This window comes from Lissotriton helveticus, chromosome 9, assembly GCF_964261635.1.
Source record: "Lissotriton helveticus chromosome 9, aLisHel1.1, whole genome shotgun sequence".
NCBI classification, from domain to species: Eukaryota; Metazoa; Chordata; class Amphibia; order Caudata; family Salamandridae; genus Lissotriton; species Lissotriton helveticus.
Genome location: NC_136070.1, coordinates 306420741 through 306445281, shown reverse-complemented (window position 1 = coordinate 306445281; position 24541 = coordinate 306420741).

Below are 24541 nucleotides of genomic sequence, written 5' to 3'. Positions count from 1 at the left end.
TGAGATGAAATATTTAACTGTGCCTTTAAACACGGTCTTTAGCTTTGCAGGACCTTGAAGAAATACACCAACTTCCTTCTTTTGGAAGTCGGGAATCAATTGTCTCAGCCTCCACCGTTGAGCCACTGTAGCCTGGCAATAATCCGGTCGAACAAAGAACTGGCAGCCAAGTCCATCCGCTTTCTTATCTGGTCTCGCTGATACAAAAATAGCTTCACGAGCAAGGAAATTATTAAATGAGACCAGAATAGCCCTAGGATAGTTTGCTTGGCCTTGGCGAGGACTCCGCACATTAAAAGGGAACCTATGCGCTCGTTGTACTTCTCGAGCCCAGTCCCACTCTACCATATCAGGAAACGCATCCTTCAATAAACTAACAATGAACCGCCGTGGATCAGATCCCTCTTTGTTTTCCGGAATTCCCAAAAAACGCAAATTGCTTCTTCGGGCCTGATTCTCTAAGTTGGCAATTTTGTCAGACAAGTCCTCTTTTAAGGCCAAAAAATCACCGACTTCTTGTCTCTGTGCCATGGTTTCTTCTTCCAGAACTGCTATTCTATTCTCCGTTTCTGTAACTCTGTCGGTGGTCTCAGAGCACATCTTGATAGCCCGGCGAACTGAATTTTTAACCTTGGCACAGGTAACCTGGGTACGTATATTTTCTGCCTTGCTTTCAGCCCTATGGTTCATAATAGTGTCATAGATCATCTTCAAGGTTATCTCCTCGGATTCTTCACTATTACCTTGTACAGTGATCGAGTCAGAGGCGGGAATAGAAGCAAGATCTGGTGTGGGACCCACAGAATCCGTAACCTCAGTGGCAAAAGCGGGTTCCAGCCCAGGAGACAGGCTTACAGATAGAATAGACCCCTCTTTATACGGATTAGCAGTGACTTCCTTGCCACCCACACGTAGTGACCGTTTTTTCCAAAGTTTTTTTTTAATGATAGTAGTCGTGTTAACATCAGGACTCATACTATATTCACCGTCCGAAGATAGGCTCTCACAGCTAATCTCAGCCCAATCTTTATGGAGTCCGGTCGCCTCATCCGAAGAAAGTTCAGATAGGGAAAAAAACTTCTCCGAAGCCTCTAAGTTAGTATGCGCTGCCGAGTCTACCGAGTCTACAAGTATCTTAGACTGTTCACTTTCTCCAGGTATTGACACCAGTAGCATGGGCAGCGAGCAAGAACGAGTAATGCCAGCAGCGCCATGGACTACCTCTCCCATAATGCCCTTCGTTTTGAGGTTAGCCAACGACATATTTGAAGAATTATTTCCAGATTCATTATCAATTGCTGCTGGGACAGTAAGCTGCTCGGGCTGGGTAGCCATCACATCACTACCTTGCGCGTTATTATCAATTATTGTTTTTTTTCTAGCTGCTTGCTTCTCGAACAAAGCTGGCAGAGTCTGTAACATAGCGCCCTTAGCACTTGCAGTCTCATTAGATTTAGTTAGTAATTTGCCAGTATTCTTACCCTGTTTGCTTGCGTTGTTAGCGTTGTTAGCATTGTTGGCAGGGATTAAGCTCGAGGACTCCAGAGCCTCATCCATAGCAGGTCCCGGAACACCCAGACTCAAATCCGCGTTTCTCTCTGCTTGACCCGCGTCAGTTTTCTTGTTGCTGCGAGTGCTAACTGACGAGGGTAACGGTACCTTTTTCTTCCCCTTCCGTGTACCACCTCCACCTCCGCTTTTGCCAGGAAAGACAGCGCTCCGTGCCCAAAATAAACAAACTGTTGCACGCCACAGCGGGGACCGCCGTTTGAGCTCGCAGAAATTCAGCAACATTCGTGTTTTCTTTCACGAGATACTTTGTATCACGTATCGCGTTTTAATATACGCCGACGGCTTCCAAACAACCTTCCCAGCAATGATTCCTCTTGCCGTTCTCCAAACCGCTGAAGCCGCCTAATTGCAACGCTCAAACTCAGAGTAGCAACCGGAAACAGGCAACACCTCAAGCGGCCTCTGTCCGTTGAAGATGTCCGGCAGAAAAAAAAACGCCAATCCAACTGGTGCAGCTAGCAAAGTAAATAATCGAATATCGCTGAATGCGGTAACGGAGCACCGCTCAAATCACGAAGCTCAAGGACCTACGAAGCAGAGATTCTCCTCACGGATTTTCTCCTTCCTCCCAGACGCTGGACGCCTGGACGCGTGGAGCCAGGGAGCAAGCTGCTCACACAGCCTTCTGCACGGCAGCCATCTTGCCTCCAGTTCGTTTCCGGATCATGGGGAGGTGTCATCTAGGTCCTGGATATCTTTACACCGTGTTAAGTTAGCATGGGCTCATTACCGGTTTAAACGCCATTTTTCCTTTTTTGCAACTTCTGCACACGACACTTAGTTGTTGCTTTAGCTTTCCACCTAGTAGTTCATCGTGGTTTACATGAGAATAATATGTTATTGCTCTACTATCTGCTTTGCTTGTTAAACTATATCTGTACAGCGAGTGCTAAAGTTTCAAGAACAACACGATACAGAATTGTTACGAGGTCTGATCTCCACGACTTCATACTCATAACATAAGTGCAACTTCTGCCAATTCTGGGCATGAGGCGGGTTTTATATTGCTTTGCCGAACACACATACACAACAGTTGATGCGGTTCACATGAAGAGAGAGCTGGTGTATGCTGATGTGATTCCTTCAAATCTAAGACACTAAAGTATGGGCACGCCCTAAACCAACACAAAGAGACCTTCTTAGCAAATAATATAATATGTGTATTAGGGAGGGTGAGATATAAGCAGCCGCGGGCCGTGGAGGGAGTTACGGTGAGGCAGGGAGGCGGGGAGGGGGAGAAGCAGGGTGGAGCCCTCTCTACCTTGCCCCTCCCCCTCCCCGCCTCCCTGCCCCACCGTAACTCCCTCCACGGCCCGCGGCTGCTTATAAGTGTTGCTAACTCTTATTCATTTACAGCATGTTAACATACTGTCACCATTCGCTTTTTATGTACTAGTAACTATGCTGGTAATTTTGCTACTGATAATATGTGTACTTGTATTCTCCACCCTGCTTCTCCCCCTCCCCGCCTCCCTGCCTCACCGTAACTCCCTCCACGGCCCGCGGCTGCTTATAAGTGTTGCTAACTCTTATTCATTTACAGCATGTTAACATACTGTCACCATTCGCTTTTTATGTACTACTGACTATGCTGGTAATTTTGCTACTGATAATATGTGTACTTGTATAATCTAAGATACTACGCCTCAGAAGACGGCATTAGTAAATAAACATTTCAAATACACATGTGTTCTTCTTAACTCCATGTTCTGGTTTCTAAGAAATATATAACGACCGACTGTTCATGAGTTCGACGTATCCTGAGGTACTATAAGTTCATATTCTGGATTGTCTAAACATTGAGAGTTTGTTATATCCAATGTGACACTGTACCTAGCTTGCTAAGGAGTTTTTGATTACTAACGTGAGTTTTGGGACACCCTAATTCGCCGAGGTTCCAATCCTCTGGCAACAGTTCTGTGTGAGAACAGAAACCCTGCGACAGGGGCACCCCCGACCCTTGCTGGAGCTTCATCACACTTGCGATACAACTCCAGCAATGCGCCACCTTTACGGCACAGATACATCACGCATCTGTGCTGTTTTTGCCCCATGATGCGCCGCATTGTAAATGCAGCACACCATAGGTGACGGAACAGCGGCACAGAATGACTAACACATCCCTGGTGATGCGCCAGTCATCATAAATGTATCCCTATGCTTCTTATCTTGTTAGAGATGAACCGCCATATTTATCATCAAAGTTTTTTGCATTTCCTAAATAGCGAACTTTAAGGAATAAATAGCGATTCTTTACCATTCCTAGTTTGCGATTAGCTATTTGCTAATTACAAATTACCCATTCATTTCCTTCATTTCCATAGGGCGGTTGGACTCACTTTTAGCTCGAACGGCTGAATGGATTTGCACGAAACTTGGCAAAATTGTAGGGACTGGTAGCCCGATGTGCCTTTGCTATGTCTCAAGATATATGCTCCAGTGGTTTTTACGAAAATTAACTTTGAAAAATATATATTGGGCTACATTGGCCTATATATATGTTGGAGCCCAAATGTAGCCCAATGTAGCCCAATGAAGCCCAATGTAGCCCAATGTAGCCCAAAGATGGCCGCCAGACACACAAAAAAACAAATGTAGCCCAAATATCAGCCAGATGTAGCCCAACTATAGCCCAGTGACAGAATGACCAATCCGCTTCGCAAACCTCCGTTACGCGAGGCGGAGCGCTGTTACAGATATATATCTTTTTTTGAACGTTAATTTCTCAAAATCCACTGGAGCACATATATTGAGACCTAGCAAAGGCACATCGGGCTACCAGTCCCTACAATTTTGCCAAGTTTCGTGCAAATCCATTCAGCCGTTCGATTATTATTATTATTTTTTTTTTTTGCCCCGCGGGGCCCTTTTAAAACCTCCACATCAAACCTAGGGGGTCAGCGAGGATCTACTATTCCCCCTTATGGTCATTTGCCCCTTCGCTTTGGCCTCCTCTTGTCTCTCGATCCTACCGAGAGACAAGATGGCGGCCGCTACGGACTGTTTGGAATGTTGACAGACGCCAGAGAACCAATCAGCTTCGCTTCACAAAGCTCCGTTGCGCGAAAAGTACGCGTCCTGGGCCGCTGCCCGGTCCGCTGTTACAGATATATATCTTTTTTTAAACGTTAATTTCTCAAAATCCACTGGAGCACATATATTGAGACCTACAAAAGGCACATCGGGCTACCAGTCCCTACAATTTTGCCAAGTTTCGTGCAAATCCATTCAGCCGTTCGGGCTAAAAGTGAGGCCAACCGCCCTATGGAAAACTCAATGTTAAAAACACGTTTTGAGACCCCCCTTTTTTCTCTGCCCCCACTGGACGAACCCCCCCCAAATTTTCAAGGGCTGCTCAGAAACAAAATGTGCCATTTTCCTGAAAATTTCAGCCAATTCCGTCCACAAACGCCAAAGTTATTAGACATAGAATTTTCAAAAAACCCATAGAGAAAAAATCCTAACTATATATACCTACTGGCGACCGCCAGTAGGTAATATATATATATATATATATATATAGATATACATTCACTTAAAAAAACAAAAGTTAAAGTGACGTTATAGAAAACCAAAAGTTAAAGTGATGTTACTGTTAGTGAAAGCATCAACATTTTGAACAAAAAAAGCAGCATTTCACATTTCACCTGCTAACTATAGCATACACCCCTGCCATTCACTGCTTATGAACTCACTCATTGCATCACTCATGACATGTTCTATGACATAATTTACGACATCACTCATAGAATCTCAAATGACACCATTGATGACATCGTTGATGACATCATCAAATGAATGTGCTACTTTGTTTTATAATTTACGTAGTTGCAGGTAGCTACCCTATTAGTACTACCCTATATTGTACAGCCCGTGTCCAGCTAATGGGTGTATACATTTACACAATGCATGTGCTTTTACTGCAACATAGGTGTGTTGAGGTATTGAACAAGTTATAAATCTTTGTATTGAAGGGTAACTCTGTGTGCAGATAACAGTTGATGACTTGTGACCTGCATGTTCCACACAAGTTCTTTGCCTCTGCAGAAAAAGTAAAAGTTTCCAACAGGGCAACAATTCTGTGTAGAAGAAACTTAAGGTCTGAATATGAGTTTTGCGGAAAAAGTACTGCCATCAAAATGTCATTGGATTCCCTGCCAGCCTGGTTGGCAGTCCGCTCGCTGTATTACGATGTTGGCTGGTTGCTGAATGAAAGACCACCAGAATCCTGCCTACTCTGCCAGCCATTCGCAGACAGCCTAAACAGCAGCATGGGGAAAAGCAGCTGTCAGAGTGCAGTACAGACAAGGTTTCCGCCATCCAGATTATGAAGTGTCTTTCCATCGAGCTGACTGTGGCAGGGAGACCGTCTGCTTTGAGTCAGCGGACTCTCAGGAAATGGGGTGCTACCTCACCTATTTCCTTCTTTTCTCTTCAGCCTCCAATGTGGGCCCCTTTGTCCAGGGTGTCCTTCACAGCAGCAACTTGACCCTGAAGAATGCGACTCCGTTGATGAGGAAATCAAGGTAAGACCATTTTGTACTTTTCTCCCAATGACTGAACTGGACACACATGGTCCGGACTCCAGCAATGGAAAAATACTCATACAAGGTATTTTTTCATGTGTCTTGCATATGTGTACATTTTGCACTCATTTAGTCCAAATGTACACACCCGCATTGACACATTTGACTATTTGTTTAAAAGTGCTGACCACGTCCCCTACCGATCCCCCGCCATCAGAAACACCACCACAGGGCCAGTGGTGACATCTAAATATGGCGGGCGAGAGGCCATTGACTTGAAGGAGTATTTGGGACTGCCGCAGGATGGGATGGTCGTAAGACAGACAAACTTGTAATCAGGCCATAAGTAATGTAAGCAACCTTGAAATATTAGACAGAATAATCATACAATGATAATTTCTACATTACGTAAAAGACTCTGTGCACCAGTTACTATCCTATGTACATGAGCTTCTTTTGTTAAAGAAGATGGGTGAGCTGTTAAGCCTTCACCACTGTATGGAGACTGCAGGTAGCACAATCTTCACAACTTGTTTATTATAAGTGAGAAGTGTCTTGTTTGACAACATAGAGTGTACACTGTTCTTAGTAAATACTTTTTCATACTCTGTTGTGTATTTCTCATGAGAGTTTCACCGTTTGCAAACAGTGTGGTGTGTAGGTCTGAGCATAAAGCTCCTCCCCACTCAATTGTATGTGACTCTAATTGTAGTCGCACGCCATTGATCAAATACAGACCCTAAAAGGGGATGGTATCTTAATTGCAAAGTGAGCTATTGCAGTGGGACAGCTTCGACTTTAGGAACCGTGAACACTGCATCAAGGAAGAAGGAAGTGGCCTACTATCCCCAATGTCTTCCCAACTGAAAAACAATTTTTTTAAAGCAGCACCTGTCCCTCTATAGGACATGAGGTCCTTTAAAAATGTTTTACTCATTTTCGAAGGCAGATACCTGGTTGGAGGCCTACTATTTGCCTTATATTAATTAGGTATGTCATTTTGCAACCCTCTGCGAATGTACAATGTTTGATGCAACATATCGGTACATTGGTCACATCCTCAACTACATTCCTATTCAAAATGAGTTGGTGTGCAAATTGCAGAACTGTTGGTGAAGGGGACTAGTACATCCAGGCAGGTATTACTTATGCTCCCCCTGATCATTCAAGGTCTCCTTCCCTTCCCAAAATCCCTGTCCAGTGAATATCGTCTGTAAGAATTCATTCACAAACATGACATACTACTACTGACTGAAACTTAGTTTAACAAAGCCTCCCAATCAGTGATGAACACACTGCTTCCAAAAGACTCCGTCATCAAGGTATATCTTGAAAACAGGTTGTGAGTTTGGGTTGCTCATATCTCTATTGCCCACAGGCTCCAAAGCACAATCCCTCCATCAGTTTATTTCTCAGTCCAGCACATTGCTCACTGATAAAGGATATATTTGGTGAAGTGGCATAGCTAGACATTTTGATGCCCGTGGCGGTCCGTGCCTTTGCCGCCCTGCATCGGCCGCACTGAAGAGCGGGGGGTTGTTGTCGATGATTTCTGCATTTGGGCCCGCACAGAAAACTCATGCAAGAGCGGGGGAGGGGAGGCTGCTGTCCCCAAACTCATGGCACCCGGCACCCGCCCTTGCTACGCCACTGATGTGGTGGTCACACTAGAAGATCTTAAGAATCTTCATGAAAACATCTGCACACCATAACAATACAGTTATTGTTTTCAGGAACTATGCATACTCTTGTAATGCGAAATTACAGAAATTCCACGATTATGCCTACTTGATTAATTTGGGGTAAAAATACTGAAACAAGTGCAGAGGAACAACAAACTAAGAGAAAGCAAGCAGCTGCTTGCTACTGCTGTTCATGTCCTTTAGCACTTAGTCCTATTTTCGTAGGACAAAATGCATCCTCTGGTCCATTTTGGATGGGAGCATTAAATGCTGGATTGAGCTTTTCACACATTTACATATAATTACAAGTAGTTTTGAAGTAATTGTGAGTAATTACACTAAAGAGAATTAATGGACAAGTCACTTCATTGGTTGACCAAATATGGCAGTTGGGGCTCAGAAAGGTATGGGGGACTGCCAATATTATTATAATGGCACGGAGAGTGAATTGGGTCGGTGCCACATGCAAAAGTTTAAAAAGAGACTGTGTTGTGGTGAACTTCAATATTTCCAAAAAACTGTAGCTGGGGCACAACCTTAGGTTTCTCGTAGCTCAAGGCTTTCGACAAACTTTTTGTTCAATCTTTGGGTGCTCCTTGGCTGGCGTCTTTCGTCCTGAAGACGTCTACTATAATATCATGCTCTGCTTAAAACCTAAATTAATTGCATCCCCATGGGCACACCTACGTTCCTTATGAATAGGACTCTTATAAAAATTTCCTACTCCCAATTTATTTCAAAAAATGATTTATTTTTATTCAAATCTCCTTTTTGTTGAAATTCTTTTCATTTCATTACAAATGGTTCTTTGGTTATACTCCTTTTAGTCATGGCCCTTTAGGCTCCTATGCATTTCGGGCTAGGCAGCCCTTCATCAGGGAGCATTACTGTGAAGAGATCATAGTACACATATGGTTTTGTATTTCACACAATACAACATTTCATATTCCATTGTGAATACCTAGTGGTGTATATGCTATATTTTGTTATGTGCCTATTTAGCGATCATGATATAGTGATTTTAGTGCATTTTCGTGCATTGAATTGTCATCCATGTGTACAACATTTAAAAGTGCTGGAGCCCATCTGCTCAAATGTGTGACGGTAACCCTATACCAATCCACTTTATTTCACGCATGTGGTTTAATGGCTATTACGGTCTCTGCTCGTTTCCTACATGAGGAAAACAAAGATATTGTATGGCAACGTTACCGCGATCGCTCAATAGTTTGTTTGTTCATTTTCTAACATTTGTAGAGCCACTATACCTTACTGTTCATGTCCGAGTTCACGTCAATCTTGTCCCCAACATACCGGCTTCGTGTGTCCCGAGGATGTGGGCACTTCAGTGTTACGTAGCGTCTAAGCCTGTCATTGGTTAAAAAGATGTGCACATGACCGCAACTGTTCCGTGTTGTCAATGAACACTGTGGAGAGACTATACGTTTTGTGTCTTCACTGTTCAGCAGCGTATCAGTGCATAATTTAAACTAGATCAGTGTTCTACATGCAAAGTACGATCAAATGAGATTCTAGTATTTTATAGCGACGCTTGGATGAAGTGTGTGTTTTGTGCGAGACTGGTGTATCATTGAACCCGTGGTAAAAAATGATGGTGCAATAAAGATATGACATTCAATGTTGTCATCACTATTGATATGAAGATGTAACCAGTTTTCTAATGTTTAAATGTGTATCCATATGCTGTTTGTAAATACATCACCAAAATTTCCAAAAATAAAGTACCAAGGTTACAGAAACTATACAGGTCTAATGTCTTCTGTTAAATGTGTTTACAAGTAACAAGCGTATTCCAACCGATCGTTCAGACCATTTGGTTTGCTTGAGTTCAATGTCATAATCCAAGAGGTTTCCCGACGCAGAAGATGTTTAGTGTTGTCCCTCCCTTCCATTTACTGCACTGTTTCCAAAAACAGGAATCTCAATTGCGATATGTTGTGATGTTCCTCAAGAAAATGTGCCACAATTGCAGACTTCATATTCTTTGTTCTATTGTTTGATTTATGTTCATTTATGCAAGTTTTAATCTTCCTTTCAGTTTTTCCCACATAGACTTTGGCACATGGGCATTTTAGTAGATAAATTACGTTGGCTGTGTCGCAAGTTGCTGTTGCTCTCAATTTGATATTATGTCCCTTCATTGGGTGTGCTAAATTGGTACCCTATATTACGGTGTTAGAGTTGTTACAATTCATGCATGGTTTAGTTCCTTTCGCCATTAAGGTCTTCTTCTGTTGTTGTTTGCACATTTCTCCCATGTTCTTGTTCCTAGTATATGCGAACAGCAGTGGTTGCGCGAAAAGTGATTTAAAATCTGGTTCTAGTCCTAGGATTAACAAATGTCGATTGATTATGTTTTTAAAGTTGATGCTCATGTTGGAAAATTTTGAAACTACAACCATTCTGGTGTTCATACTTTTGGGAGATTTTTTAACAGATCCATTCTGTTAGTTAGATATGTTTGCTGTTTAGCTTTCTCTGTGATACAATCTGGGTATCCTCTTTCCTTGAATTCTAGGACCATTTAATCAATTCTATAGTTAGATTTGTTTGGATCCGATGTAATCCTTTTTACTCATAGCATTTGAGAGGCTGGTAAATCATCTTATGGGCGAATTTTGCGGATCTGCGGTCTGCGAATTCGCGCGAAATCGCAAAAAAGTCTGCGAATTCGTGAATTTTCCTGTGAAATCGCGGATTTTTTTGAGATTTCCATCTACTCAACTGGAGTACTTTCTACTGGCTGATCAGTAAGTGCTACCTCGTTGGGTAAATGTATAGTGCTTTTTCTACACTGCAGCTGCATAAAGAGCCAGAAGATTTGTCTCCACTGACCATGTGTGCCTGTAACTTTGCCACCGCGCCAAAAGGCGCCGAGGTCCCTTGAGTGAGCTGTCCATCATAGTTGGGAAAGGGCGGGTTTGATACTGCTAGTGTGTGGTGCGGGGCTTCTATGCATGTCAACATGCCTCGTGTATAAAGGGTCAGAGAGCGAGCAGGGCAGCAGGTTAGGAGAAAGCAGCCTCCTGGTCACAGGAACGGGGATTGCGCTAGAGAAATTCATGTTTGAGTGAGCTGCCCATCATAGTTGGGAAATGGCGGGAAGACGTTTGATACCGCTAGTATGTGGTGCGGGGCTTCTATGCGTGTCAACATGCCTCGTGTATAAAGGGTCAGAGAGCGAGCAGGGCAGCAGGTTAGGAAAAAGCAGCCTCCTGGTCACAGGAACGGGGATTGCGCTCGAGAAACTCAGGGATGCAAAGACCTCCCTCGGGTATTACAGCTAATTTTTGATGGCAGATATGGGGTTAAAGCACACTTGCCCAGCCTCGACCATGCTCACTAATGCTTTTGGGCTGATTAAAACGTTACTGAATTTGAGCTTCAACTCGGCACCTGCTTTATTTATATCTGTAAGTGCTTCCTGTTGAGGTTTAATTTTGTGACAGGAGCCTCGTGCCAGAATGAATGCTGCCCTGCAGAGTTATCCACGAAGATGCCACCGTTTTGTGCAATACCTCTACTCAACTGGAGTACTACTGGCTAATTAGTAAGTGCTACATCATTGGGTAAATGTATAGTGCTTTTCCTACACTGCAGATGCGTAAAGGGCCAGAAGATTTGTCTCCACTGACCATGTGTGCCTGTAACTTTGCCACCGCACCAAAAGGCGCCGAGGTCCCTTGAGTGAGCTGTCCATCATAATTGGGAAAGGGCGGGAAGACGTTTGATACCGCTAGTGTGTGGTGTGGGGCTTCTATGCGTGTCAACATGCCTCGTGTATAAAGGGTCAGAGAGCGAGCAGGGCAGTAGGTGAGGAGGTAGCAGCCACCTGGTCACGGGAACAGGGATTGCGCTTGAGAAACTCAGGGATGCAAAGACCTCCCTCGGGTATTACAGCTAATTTTCGACGGCAGATATGGGGTTAAAGCACACTTGCCCAGCCTCGACCGTGCTCACTAATGCTTTTGGGCTGATTCAAACGTTACTGAATTTGAGCTTCAACTCGGGCACCTGCTTTATTTATATCTGTAAGTGCTTCCTGTTGAGGTTTAATTTTTGTGACAGGAGCCTCGTGCCAGAATGAATCCTGCCCTGCAGAGTTATCCACGAAAATGCCACCGTTTTGTGCAATACCTCTACTCAACTGGATTACTACTGGCTAATCAGTAAGTGCTACCTCGTGGGGTAAATGTATAGTGCTTTTCCTACACTGCAGCTGCGTAAAGGGCCTGAAGATTAGTCTCCACTGACCATGTGTGCCTGTAACTTTGCCACCGTGCCAAAAGGCACAGAAGTCCCTTGGGTGAGCTGTCCATCATAGTTGGGAAAGGGCGGGAAGACGCTTGATACCACTAGTGTGTGGTGCGGGGCTTCTATGCGTGTCAACATGCCTTGTGTATAAAGGGTCAGAGAGCGAGCAGGGCAGCAGGTGAGGAGAAACAGCCTGCTGGTCACAGGAACGGGGATTGCGCTCGAGAAACTCAGGGATGCAAAGACCTCCCTCGGGTATTACAGCTAATTTTCGACGGCAGATATGGGGTTAAAGCACACTTGCCCAGCCTCGACCGTGCTCACTAATGCTTTTGGGCTGATTAAAACGTTACTGAATTTTAGATTCATCTCGGGCACCTGCTTTATTTATATCTGTAAGTGCTTCCTGTTGAGGTTTAATTTTTGTGACAGGAGCATAGATGCCAGAATGAATCCTGCCCTGCATAGTAATCCACGAAGATGCCACCGTTTTGTGCAATTCCTCTTCTCAACTGGAGTACTACTGGCTAATCAGTAAGTGCTACCTCGTTGGGTACATGTATAGTGCACTGCAGCTGTGTAAAGGGCCAGAAGCTTTGTCTCCACTGACCATGTGTGCCTGTAACTTTGCCACCGCGCCAAAAGGCGCCGAGGTCCCTTGGGTGAGCTGTCCATCATATTTGGGAAAGGGCGGGAAGACGTTTGATACCGGTAGTGTGTGGTGCGGGGCTTCTATGCGTGTCAACATGCCTCGTGTATAAAGGGGCAGAGAGCGAGCAGGGCAGCAGGTGAGGAGAATGCAGCCTCCTGCTCACAGGAACGGGGATTGCGCTCGAGAAACTCAGGGATGCAAAGACCTCCCTTGGGTATTACAGATAATTTTCTACGGCAGATATGGGGTTAAAGCACACTTGCCCAGCCTCGACCGTGCTCACTAATGCTTTTGGGCTGATTAAAACGTTACTGAATTTGAGCTTCAACTCGGGCACCTGCTTTATTTATATCTGTAAGTGCTTCCTTTTGAGGTTTAATTTTTGTGACAGGAGCCTCGTGCCAGAATGAATCCTGCCCTGCATAGTAATCCACGAAGATGCCACCGTTTTGTGCAATTCCTCTTCTCAACTGGAGTACTACTGGCTAATCAGTAAGTGCTACCTCGTTGGGTAAATGTATAGTGCTTTTCCTACACTGCAGCTGTGTAAAGGGCCAGAAGTTTTGTCTCCACTGACCATGTGTGCCTGTAACTTTGTCACCGTGCCAAAAGGTGCCGAGGTCCTTTGGGTGAGCTGTCCATCATATTTGGGAAAGGGCGGGAAGACGTTTGATACCGCTAGTGTGTGGTGGGGGGCTTCTATGCGTGTCAATATGCCTCGTCTATAAAGGGTCAGAGAGCGAGCAGGCCAGCAGGTGAGGAGAATGCAGCCTCCTGCTCACAGGAACGGGGATTGCGCTCGAGAAACTCAGGGATGCAAAGACCTCCCTCGGGTATTACAGATAATTTTCGACGGCAGATATGGGGTTAAAGCACACTTGCCCAGCCTCGACCGTGCCCACTAATGTTTTGGGCTGATTAAAACGTTACTGAATTTGAGCTTCAACTCGGGCAGCTGCTTTATTTATATCTGTAAGTGCTTCCTGTTAAGGTTTAATTTTTGGCCCACAGGAAGCACTTACAGAGCTAAGGCAGGTGCCCGAGTTGTAGCTAACTTTGTAACCTTTTTAGAATGGCGCCAGCAAGCACTCTGGGAGCTTACCGGCGCCATTCTAAAATGGTTACAAAGTTAGCTTCAACTTGAGCACCTGCCTTAACTGTGCTTCCTGGGGCCCAAAAAAAAATACGCCCGCTCGCGATTTCGTTAATTTCTTGGCAATTTCGCGAGATTCGCGGATCGCAAAATTGGTGAAAATTCGCAAATTTCACGAGCGGAGCGGATTTTGCGCCCATACTTAATGTTTGGTGAAAGCTTGTATAATATAACATGTTATTTTTGTCAGTAGATTTACGAAATATATCGGTTTCCAAACCTTCCTGGGTTAACATGACCTCCACATCTAAGAATGTTATTTTTTCTTTTGACATTTCCCAAGTGAATTGTATACGGTTGTCTATGTCATTTAAATTCTGCAATGCTTTTTCCAAATTCTCCTGTGTGTTCTTCCATATGATGAGTACATCATTGATTACCTTACAAATAATGTAATGCTGTTTTGCCATTCTGGCTTTAATAATATATGCTCTTCCTCATATTGTTGCATGAACAGATTTGCGTATACCGGCGCAGAGCAATTGCCCATAGAGGTACCCGCTAGTTGGAGATACCAATCTTCCTTGTATTTAAAGTAGCTCTGGTACAAGGTAAAATACATTTGCTCCATCAGAAATATTTGCATTTGTGTATCCCGTTCGGTTTTCAATAAGGCTTCAATACCTTGGAGATGTGGAATTGAAGTGTAAAGGGATTTGATGTCTGCTGTGCACAGTATTATTTTTTCATCATGGTTGATCTCAATGGCCTGCAATTTTAGTAGAAAATTGGTCATAACTTTTATGTACGTGTTCATTTCATTTACACTGGGTTGTAAGTATCTGTCTAAGAATTGGCCCACAGGCTCATGAAGGCTTCCACGTGTGGATACTATTGGTCTTAACATGTCTTTAACATTTGCCAAATGGTGAGCCTTCTGAAACACCGATGATGCGATACTCAAAGTTCTGGCACCCAGAGTTTAGCCCTACCACTAGATTTCTTTTACGCACAACTTGCACCGGGGGACCTGACCAACGTACATCTGCAAGCGGGAATTATAGATTTGATCAAAGACCCCCAATCCGATGGGGAACTTCCAATTGGGAAACAGGGAATAGATTTGCTCCCCTGGAGGAGCTTCATAGCTGCAATTGACTGCCTATAACGAATCCGTTTACCCAAACACCAGAACCCCATGTGAATATAACTGTCAAGGAGCTAGGTGGCAGAACAGCTACGGGAGGGGTTGAGGCTGAAAAATGATTAAAACTCACAATATGGAACGTCGCGGGTATAAAGGTGAAGGTGGACAATACGCAGTGGTATGATGCTTGGAAAAAATATGCGGTACAAAAGGGGGTGGTACAAAAGGGGGTGGTGATGGATGGAGCATCTGAATAAATCAAACACTCACACCCAGTCAAAAGATCTGGGTTTAATCCATCACCGTTCTTTAGCCCACTCTGCCACCCCAGTATGTATGTATGCAGTAGACCTGGGGCATCAACCAGATTTCCATAGATGCGTATCGCACCTTTCAAACAGAGGCAGTGCCTGCAACTCCTGGTCGAGCCAGGGGTAGTTTAATAACACTAATATCTAATACCCTGTCAATAACTCTAAAGGTATTTTTGAAGGTGACACCATCCTTTCAATTTTTGCTGTTGGAAGTTTCAGGAGGTCAGGACTGGTTATTGATAAACTTCTATAATAATAATTTTGTACCGATTATGCACTCGTTGGTGACCCAAGAGGAGTCTGAGCTTGATAATGTGGGAATGGGATGCAAAAAGAACTTGGCTATTGTGTGGGTGGGTGATTTTCACACACATTTATGTAAATATTCTACCACTCAAGTTTGCGGCACTGAGGATATGGCACGGCCATCAGTAATTCATTTCACTCATAATGAATATGGCCAGACACTGAATAGGCTCTTGACCATTAGAAACCTGGAGATAAGAGACAGACAGACCAAACATCCTGAGGAGTTTGTAACAACCTTCATACGCAATGAATATGAGTCAACTATTGATTACATCGTGACTTCTGATATTTTAGATGGGAAACTGACTCAAGTGGAATCAGTCTTTACCACTTTTAGGGCCCGATGTAGGTAAATCTAATTTACCACTTCTAAAATACCGAATCATACCGATTCGGTATTTAAGAAGTGGTAAATTAGAGGGGGGAAATGTAGGTAATTCTGATTCGGTAAATTTACCGATTCTGTAAATACCGAATCGGTATCCCCCATTGATTCCTATGGGCCTTGAAGCCCATAGGAATCAATGTGGAATTCCGAATCGGTATTTACCGATTCGGTAATTACCTATTCTTGCAAGGGTGCAGGGGGTGTCACTTTGACACCCTCTAGCACCTCAATTACAGGCGTGTGCGCCATGTGGCACACATACATGCGCTAAGGGCATGTCTGTGTGTCACATGGCACAGGTGTGCATGCACAGATGTGCATGCACACCTGGATTCGGTATTTTACCACCCAATTGGATTGGGTGGTAAAATACCGACTCTTGAAGGCCTGTGGCACTCTTCAGAGTGCCACCTACATCTCTATTTACCGATTCTGTACATTCACCGATTCGGTATTTTACCGAATCGGTAAATGTACAGAATCGGTAAAATTACCGAATCTGTACTAATGTAGCCCCCTACATAAGAAAACCGTAATACCGGTCGGAAACGGCAGAATTCGGCCGATCCCGACCGGTATTAGGGCTCCTACATCGGGCCCATTGTGATCACGCCATCCTTTCTTTTTCTGTAGCATTAGGCTCCTCTCGTGAGATGCCAACTAAGATATTGGAGACACCGGCCCTAGGAAGAAAGAACGGTTATCAATTAAAATGGGCTAGCATAGATAAGGTAAACACAACCCAGGATATAATAACAAAAAATCTGGACTGTATACAAAATTGCTTGGATACAAATCTATCTGCTGAGCATATACTCAGGAATTCAAAATTATTAGAGGCAGTAAATAAGGCTTTATCTACAAAATAACTCCAAGTAAGGCATTGGTGGGGGATTGGTTTGATTGTGCATGCTCCAAACCCCTAAAAACTCTCCATGAATCCTTGAAAGACGTCTCCAGAAAGCAAGAAAGAATAAAATCCTAACTAAAGGCATATACAACTTCTAGGAAGCAGGTGGGAAACGTCTTGAGAGAAGAGGCCTGGTAAGAACTAGAAAGGGCAGCCATAACTAACAATAGCAGGCACTTTTGGAGGGTGGTAAACAAACCTTATTTTAAGGATGCCACTGATCCAGCCTTAGAATCCCATGTTGGTGAGGATGCTTGGGTGGCTCATTTTGAGAAAATCTTTGGGTCGGGGAAAGTCAGATGGTGGAGCATCCGCCAGTCCTCTCTCCTCACACTGACTTTCTTGTATTTATACTTGACAAAATATCTATAGGGCTGTATAGGTGCAGCAGGGCGAAAAGGTCCCAGGCCCAGACGGGGTCCCCAAAGACCTATTTCTTGAAGATCATGCCTTATGGGCACCCCTACTGCATAATGTATTTAATGCCATTGCCAAAGATGGCCCCTTGGCATCAGGGGGCACAAGTGTCTTTGTTCCTATTTTTAAAAAGTGAGCCAAAAATGAGCCAGGTAACTATAGGCCAATATCCCTCCTGGCTAGCACCTCAAAATTAATGGAGCGGCTGTTACTACACCGGCTGGAAGAATGGGCGAATGACAAAAATATACTGATCCCAGCCCAATACGGATTCCAACGGGGCAGAGGCACCATTGACCAGTGCCTGAACTTAAGCCTCATAATTGAAAAATATACCAGGGTCAAAGGTGCATCAGTCTACATGGCCTTCATGGATTTCTTAGCCACATTCAATTGTGTAAATCATAGTACGGTGTGGGAGATAATGGAGGCCATTGGGTTGGATCCCAATACTCGTGTTCATCAGACAGCTCTACTCCCAGACTACCGCCTCAGTGCGGTATGGTAAGGACGGGGCTTGTACCCATTCTTTTAAGATTCTTTGAGGAGTTAGGCAAGGGTGAGTTCTAGCCCCTTTCCTTTTCTCCTTATATACAAATGGGGTAGGAGCAGCACTGGCGGGTACAGCCCAGGACATTCCAAAGTTCAGGTAACTATCATTTCCCCTGCTTGCATATGCAGATGATACAGTCTTAGTGGCCAGAACGGGGAGGGCGCTGCAACATATGCCAACACCTTATACCTTGTTTATGAGCTCCCACGACCTAAAGGTAAATTAATCAAAATCATTTATCTTAATAGCAAGGGAAGCAGGGTGAGGTAAAACCCCATCCTTTTATTTATTGGCTCGCAAACTGGAGATAGTTGATTCCTTCCCCTACTTGGGTGTCATATTTGATAAACACCATACTTGGGCATCTATGATTAAAAATAGGGGGCTGGCAAAGGGAAAAAAGTCTGGCAAGTATTATTGTATTTTCTAAAAGATTGGGATTGAAGCCTCTAAGAATAATAAAAACTATTTACAAGGCAAAGACAGTATCCCTGACCACCTATGGAGCGGGGTGTGGGGTATCTCTAATATTGATACTAGTATGCAGAGTCAAGTGCACAGCTCATTTGTGATGGTTTCCTCTTTTATGTTTTTAGAAAATTATGGGTGCTCCACAGGTGACGTCCAACATCCCCGGACGTCTAAAATTAGAAAATGTATGTGTTCCTAGTGAATCACTAGACCCATCCCTGTGGGCACTCCGTTTCCCCTCGGTGCGAAATTAAGTTTTCTTATTCAAATTCTTTGGATATTTATTTCATGCGATTTCAGCAATTATTATTCATTGCAAGGTCATCAATTCTTTTCTGAGAGGCGGACTTGTGCCGGAGGTCGTAAAGAAGATTTATCCATACAACTAATAAGCTCGTCGTATCGACTAATAGACTATGATTTGGTAGAACAGGCATTGTTATTCCCTGAAGAAGGGCAGAGACAAAATGCCCGAAATGCATTGGATTTGACTTTAAGAATGCCTCATGTATAAAAATCATGGAAAAGAATTGATGACCTTGCAATGAATAATAATTGCTGAAATCGCATGAAATAAATATCCAAAGAATTGGAATAAGGAAACTGTGTTGAAACCCTCATTTCACACCGAGGGGAAACAGAGTGCCCACAGGGACGGGTCTAGTGATTCACTAGGAACACATACAGTATCTCTAATATTGCTCATGTGCAGACTATTGAGGATAAATTCCTGAAATGGCTAATTGCCTTACTGGCATCATGCTCCAATTTTAATTGCCATGCGGAATTAGATTTTCCGTATATCAGCGATCGGATAAGACACCTTTAGTGCTATGGCACTCAATCTGGAGGAAGAACACAGGGGCATATTAACAAGCTGAAGTATCGCCGCTTTCTCAGCACAATTCGCAGAGAAAGAGCCGATACTTCCAACGCCCTATTAACAAGGGCATTGCAACGCCTGCCACAAGCCCACTTTGCATGTCAGCGAGAAACATCGCTAATGACATGCAAAGTGGACGTTCCCACGTCCAACCACATGTAAAATGTGGTTGGAGGTGGGAACACCCTATCACCAAGGCAGGCGTTGAGAGGAAAAGACCTGCGATAAACTTGTTTATCGCAGGTCTCCCAACGCCTGCTCTGACTAGGCGTTAGGCATTGTTAACATGGGGGTGTGAATCATAAAGCTGAATCCACCCCCCCATATTATCAAGGCACACATTAGCGCGTGAAAACAACGCTTGTTTTCACGCGCTAATGTTCACTATCACCGGCTATCGCAGCATTTACTATCGCCTACGCGTTGCACGTTGATAATATCGCGCTAACACGCCGAAAAAATCCGGCGATAGCCGGCGATAGTGAAATGTGCGATGTGCGTTTTTTAACGCACATCTTGTTAATATGCCACACACTCCCCCTAACACAACACATTATAAAGAACTGTCTGGAGATGGATAATGTGCACAATGTAAGATGGTTGGGCTATGTAAGATCGACCCTGAATAGACTGGGCATAGAGGACTTGTATAAAAATCTAAGGAACTGTCTCCAAATTTCAAAGGCACTTTTAAAAGAAAAAATGTTTGGATAACATGGCCCAGGAGTGCACACAGATACACAAGGATAAATCATCAGTCAGGACCTATATGAGTCTCACACTCCTACTAGAGTCTGACTATCATTATATAGAGGACATTTTAAATCTAAAACACAGATTCATACTAGTAAGGTTCCGTTTGAATCTGTTCCCACTGTTGGTAGGGTATCCAGCGGGAAAATATAGGCTTAGCGAGCTTTCTGCTTGTCCATGTGACGGAAAGTCAGAACAATCCGACTTACATATTATTTTATTCTGTGAACTGTACAAAGAGGAACACGCAAGATACTTATTACTGGTTCTGAGACAGCATAACTTTAGGCAATTTAGAGTGGCCCTTACCTACCTCAAAAACTTGGCTATCTGCGTAATGTCAAACTTCCTCTGGGACTGCACAAAGAAAAGAAAGCTTTTAACTAATTGAAAAAACATTGAACTATATCTGTACATTTAATGTATTTACTGGAGTTTCTGATAAATTTTATTCTTGTTATTATTGTCTGTGCTTTTATGACCTTTGTTTGTATTTAAGTTCGAATGAAGCTTTTATGCGTGAATGAATGAACAAGTATCTCCTACATATTCAAAGTTCGGATTCATTCTTGTTGTAATAATCTGTTTACCAAGGCTTCCATCTAAATCAATCATTTCTCACGGCTACCGCGTGGTATCCTAGATTCATGAAGTATATATTTTTAAAGTGCCATTGTATGTAATATCCGTGCCTGAACTGCTACAGAATTCTGCACATACAGTAATATTTAACAACACGTTAGATTACAGCAAGATTTATAAATCTGAATGGCAATTGGTTTTTGTTTCACCCGCCCCGTGTTCTCCTTCCAGAGTGTATCCTGGATAGGCTTGAAAGAAGCTTTAATTATTCTGTCGAAATGTGAACATTCTGGAATTTTACAAATTATGCAACATTCCTGAAATTACTTTAAAGTCCGCAATTTTGATAAATTTTGCATGTGAGAAAGTCGTTCGTGCGAAAATAACTTTCCAAAAGACATGTTTTACTCTAACCTTTGTTCTGCCAATATCTTTTGATACTTTATTACCCAAAGTGCAGGCTGATGTTAAAAACTGTGTGTGGGATATCAGCACCTATGAATGCTATTAATGAGGAACTATGCAACGCTTTCCTCCCTAAATAAAAGGTTTGCACATCTATATGTCTATGTTGTATACATTCAATAGTTGTAAGGAACCTGAGACAGTTCTTACAAATACAGATGAAACTTCAGCAATATTGAAGCCAATGCACTGAAAATATTACTTTTCAATACACTGATCAAAATCCTCCTACTATTTAGTTATGCTTGTAAACTGTAGCCTGTTTTCGTAATTTCAGACATAACTGGTCTCCTTGTGCTTTTAATGTGAGATGAATGTAGAAACCAAGGCCTCTTAACCGTACCTGAATGAACTGAAGTCCTTGTGCTTGAACACATGTTCTTTGGAGCCATTTCAAAGTGTGTGGCTTGAAGCTTAATTGAATCAGCCCTGGAAGAGGTCCATTGCCCCGGGTCTAATGAAGCCGGCAAGATTACACAGTTGAATGATGTACACTTCCCTATTAATCTACAGTACTGTGCATTAGCAGTAACCTGGCCAAGAATGAAGGTCCCTCCAGAACATCCTAATGTGTTTCTGCTCATTGAGCCAATCCCAATACACGCTTGCATACTTTCTGTCCTGTAAAGTTCAAAAGTTGGTTATCTTGTTCTGAGAGATAGACATCACTTAGATGTTCTCCTTTTATTATTCAGAGCTTTATTTCTCTCTGCATAACACTGCCAAGTGCAGTGTATTCCCAAACTGGCTCTGACAACCATTGCCCTTCACATAGGTGCTCCTTCACATCACACAGACACCAGAATACGTCCACATTAAAATATATTCAACAAACAGAGAGTGAAACCTTGTCGAATTTTTATACATAAAAAATTGTATTTTCAAAATGTCCTGGTGGCGAGAAGTTTAGTTCTGCATCAAGAAGCACTTAAAATTATCTTCAAAAGTATTGGGACGATGCATGTCTGTAAGGCGCCTGAACATTGAAAATAGAATTGCGGGATTTTTTTCTGCTGAATTTTAAAAACTTCTCTGAAAAGGTATCGACATAAGGGATTTAGAGTGAAACGGGGTTTGCCAATACCTTGCATGACTTTTTACTTCTGAGGTTATATCTCATATGAAAGCAAAGAAAATAAGTTAAGCAAAATGCATGTTGAGAAAGAGAGACAAAATCCTCTTAGTGAGACATCAGAATAAAGTATAAGTAAATTGCATACTGCAAAACTTTTGCAAATTTTTGTTATGAGTCAAATTTGCGAAGTTCTTAAATTTGGTCGATGTAATTTTAATTTTACAGAGGGCGGGCTAAAGGCAATAATCCATTTTTGCTTTTCAAAAGAAGCTACCCACCCGAGTATTCCCCTAGTTTTACAGTGATTGGCGCTATTGGTAGGATGTGAAGAACAACATACGTTGTGTCAGCACGAATATCAAGGCCCATATCATATGGACGCACATCCCTGTAAACATTTCTCAAACTGCAAAAGACATGCAAACACCCATGCATGCACATGAAAACACAGACATCTAAGTACAAAGATCAACAGTCACACAGTCATACATCATGCTGTGTTGGAAGTAGCACTGGGTGGTGTGCCTCAAGGGAGACTAAAGATAGTGGACAGCCAAGGGATGAAGGTTATGTAAATTGTAGGAACATGGTTGATATTCTGCAGGTACGCACTTGATAAGGTGCACCAGGTGAGTGCAGAGAGATGGGAACTAGAAGCACATTTAGTGAAGGAAGAGCCAAAGGTAAGCAGGTGGGTCTATGGGGGTCCAACTGTGGGAGCGTTGGAGTCCCCAGTGGGAGGCAGGGCCTAAAGGGAGAGTAGTTATGAGGTCTTGTGGGATGAGGATGTTTTTGGGTATTGTCAACACTCATCTGCAAGCACCTTTATATGCCTGCCAGTGTAGTAGGGAGGCATAAAGGAAATGGAGTCAGTCATCTTTGTACCGCTAACAGCTTTTTCCATTCAGTGTGGTGTTTTGTTTTCTAAATAAAATGTATGCTAGCAGCATAGGTCAATATGTTATACTGTATGAAATATATTTTAAAAGTTTTTTTATTCTGATACAGTCTTTCCTCGCAAACACATTGTGGGCTTCCAGGGAGTGTATTTCCAGCCTCATGAGTGGAGAGTGGACATTCTCCCAATGGTCTGGCATAGTCAGAGTGTGAGCAAATATTGCTTTTTTGTGTGGTCATTCCCATTTGTTGTTGAATTTTAATTCTAGTGTTTAGACTCTGCATACTGTTGTTCCGTGTATGTGCTCTGACCCCTAAAACATGTAGAAAAAGGATTATCTCATATTGGCATATTTTACATTTCTTTAACCCCTTCGGCGCTGATGACGAGCTCAGCTCGTCATCAGTTGCGCCGCTCGCACGCTGATGACGAGCTGAGCTCGTCATCTAACGCGGCTTTTTGAAAAAAGCCGCGTAGCGCGAAAATCGCCGCAGCACGCATGCGGTTAAGGCCATATTATATGGTGGGGGAATACACTCATGAAATGAAAAACTAAATGTAACCCGTGGACTGCAGCACTTATTGTCCCATCCAGAAGTCTGACAAAGGAAAACTGCCCTTGTAGCTCACAAACTGTAGTGCAAAACCTGCAGTGCGACCTGTTAACATTACCATTTTTGACATGTAAAATCCTTCTTTTTTAATATTAGCAAATCAGCCCCATGCAGGCCTTGTAGCCCATAAGGTAGGGGGGCACATGTAGAAAATTAATGTTACTTTGTTCTTACAGAGACAAGACTGTAAAAACTGTTATTCCATCAAGGCAAAACAAGGTGTCATATGTAGAAAATCAGAGCACAGATTAAAATCCTAGTCCTTTATCTTTGGAATGGCACAAGTTAGACTAATAATGAAGTCACTATTTTCAAAACTTCAAACTGGATTTTATTGCTAGATCTGGGAGGACACCAGTGATTTTCATATGACACTCCCACATACCCACTAGATCTCCAACCCAAGTCTAGTATGGCCCAATACATTTCCATCTTGAAAACACCCTGGCACATGGCATTTTGGGCCTGTTTGCAGTAAGGCAAATAGGAGTTACTGACAAGTGGGGAGAGTTCACCCCATTGGTTAGGATGTGCCCAGAAATCATCCCACCCTCTAGCTGGTGGCAAGCATAAATGTGGCCCCACAAAGCACCTTTATCAGAACACTGTTGGGATTGCAAAAGGATACCAGGTAGACTGAACCTGCTGCACTTGGCATTTGTAGCATGTGAGCAGGACCCCTTCCACTTAATATCCAAGGACAGAAAGTTCTTCGAGGATCATAAAACTGAACCATTGGGTGGCACCAGGAATATAAAAAAGCTGAAAATAACATTTCTATGAAGAATCCTAGCTGACCAGAGACAATTGGACCTAGACTAGACTTTGCTGTTGCCCTTTGCCTGAACACCCCAAAAATGCTCCACCTGAGGGCCTTACAAATGTACTCCTGCGGTTGTTTGGGCACTAAAATAAGTTTGGTGTACTTTAAAAACCTTTTGCTCCAAAGCTTCAAGTGACCT